Raw genomic sequence first — 2,500 nt, forward strand, 5'->3', positions numbered from 1 at the left:
AGGCCTGGTCCGTGTGTGTCTGGGTCTGGGTGCTGGCCCAGTACGGGTCCCGGTCCCGGTCCCCCGGGGCCTGGACCTGGGGCCCCTCATGTGGGGGTGTTGCTGGGGGGTCTGCTGGAGGCATGGAGGCCGGCTCTGGGGGTGTGGGACGTTGTAGGGGGAGGCCTGGTCCGTGTGTGTCTGGGTCTGGGTGCTGGCCCAGTACGGGTCCCGGTCCCGGTCCCCCGGGGCCTGGACCTGGGGCCCCTCATGTGGGGGTGGTGCCTGGGTGTCTGCTGGAGGCATGGAGGTCGGGACTGGGGGTGTGGGACGTTGTAGGGGGAGGCCTGGTCCGTGTGTGTCTGGGTCTGGGTGCTGGCCCAGTACGGGTCCCGGTCCCGGTCCCCCGGGGCCTGGACCTGGGGCCCCTCATGTGGGGGTGTTGCTGGGGGGTCTGCTGGAGGCATGGAGGCCGGCTCTGGGGGTGTGGGACGTTGTAGGGGGAGGCCTGGTCCGTGTGTGTCTGGGTCTGGGTGCTGGCCCAGTACGGGTCCCGGTCCCGGTCCCCCGGGGCCTGGACCTGGGGCCCCTCATGTGGGGGTGGTGCCTGGGTGTCTGCTGGAGGCATGGAGGTCGGGACTGGGGGTGTGGGACGTTGTAGGGGGAGGCCTGGTCCGTGTGTGTCTGAGGAAAAAAAGAAAGAAAAAAGAGGCAAAAACCACTTCAAGTCTTGTGGACCCTCCAGGGGACCAGGACCACGTCCTGTGGCAGGCCCAGAGAGTCCACCATCCCGGACTGGCAAGAACATCAAGTCCCCCTGAGCCTGGATGAACTAAAGAAACCACAAAGTCCATTTAAACTACCATGGGACGTGTTTTGGAAATTTAACAGAGTCTTTTCTGTAAATCTCCTAAAACGCAACCCATGGTGCACTAACTCTGGGACTCTGTCTGATTTTGAGAAAAAGAGAGAATCGAAAATCAGACAGAGTCTTTTCTCCGTGGTCTACCAGGGGCAGCTTTTAGTATACCATGGGTTGGTTTTAGTATACCATGGGTTGGTTTTGGTCTACCATGGGTTGGGATTTTCGGGTTTTTATACCATGGGTACCGAAAACAAGAAAAATAGCAGTCTGCAGCCTGTAAAACTCTGGGCTTCGCCTACTACACGTTTGACCCCTGTGTTGGAAGGACATAGCCCATCCCGTGTGTAAGGGGGGCTCCAGGGGAAGAAGGCAGAGAACGGCCTGGAGGTCTTCTGGAGGCTCCAGAGGAGGGGGAACACGTCGCGTGTGAGGCCGAAACGGCTCACCATGTCGGACTGAATAGTGTAGTGAGTAGCCCCGAGTCTGGAGGTCTTTAGGACCCTCCAGAGGAGGGGGAACACGTCGCGTGTGAGGCCGAAACGGCTCACCATGTCGGACTGAATAGTGCAGCGAGTAGCCCAGAGTCTGGAGGTCTTTAGGACCCTCCAGAGGAGGGGGAACACGTCGCGTGTGAGTCCGAAAAGGCTCACCATGTCGGACTGAATAGTGTAGTGAGTGACCCCAAGCCTGGAGGTCTTTAGGACCCTCCAGAGGAGGGGGAACACGTCGCGTGTGAGTCCGAAACGGCTCACCATGTCGGACTGAATAGTGTAGTGAGTGACCCCAAGCCTGGAGGTCTTTAGGACCCTCCAGAGGAGGGGGAACACGTCGCGTGTGAGTCCGAAACGGCTCACCATGTCGGACTGAATAGTGTAGTGAGTGACCCCAAGCCTGGAGGTCTTTAGGACCCTCCAGAGGAGGGGGAACACGTCGCGTGTGAGTCCGACACGGCTCACCATGTCGGACTGAATAGTGTAGTGAGTGACCCCAAGCCTGGAGGTCTTTAGGACCCTCCAGAGGAGGGGGAACACGTCGCGTGTGAGTCCGAAACGGCTCACCATGTCGGACTGAATAGTGTAGTGAGTGACCCCAAGCCTGGAGGTCTTTAGGACCCTCCAGAGGAGGGGGAACACGTCGCGTGTGAGTCCGACACGGCTCACCATGTCGGACTGAATAGTGTAGTGAGTGACCCCAAGCCTGGAGGTGTTTAGGACCCTCCACAGGAGGGGGAACACGTCGCGTGTGAGTCCGACACGGCTCACCATGTCGGACTGAATAGTGTAGTGAGTGACCCCAAGCCTGGAGGTCTTTAGGACCCTCCAGAGGAGGGGGAACACGTCGCGTGTGAGTCCGACACGGCTCACCATGTCGGACTGAATAGTGTAGTGAGTGACCCCAAGCCTGGAGGTCTTTAGGACCCTCCAGAGGAGGGGGAACACGTCGCGTGTGAGTCCGAAACGGCTCACCATGTCGGACTGAATAGTGTAGTGAGTGACCCCAAGCCTGGAGGTCCTGTGGACCCTCCAGAGGAGGGGGAACACGTCGCGTGAGAGTCCGAAAAGGCTCACCATGTCGGACTGAATAGTGTAGTGAGTGACCCCAAGCCTGGAGGTCCTGTGGACCCTCCAGAGGAGGGGGAACACGTCGTGTGTGAGT

The sequence above is a fragment of the Micromesistius poutassou genome (genome assembly GCF_964030765.1).
Source record: "Micromesistius poutassou genome assembly, contig: SCAFFOLD_4225, whole genome shotgun sequence".
NCBI lineage: Eukaryota > Metazoa > Chordata > Actinopteri > Gadiformes > Gadidae > Micromesistius > Micromesistius poutassou.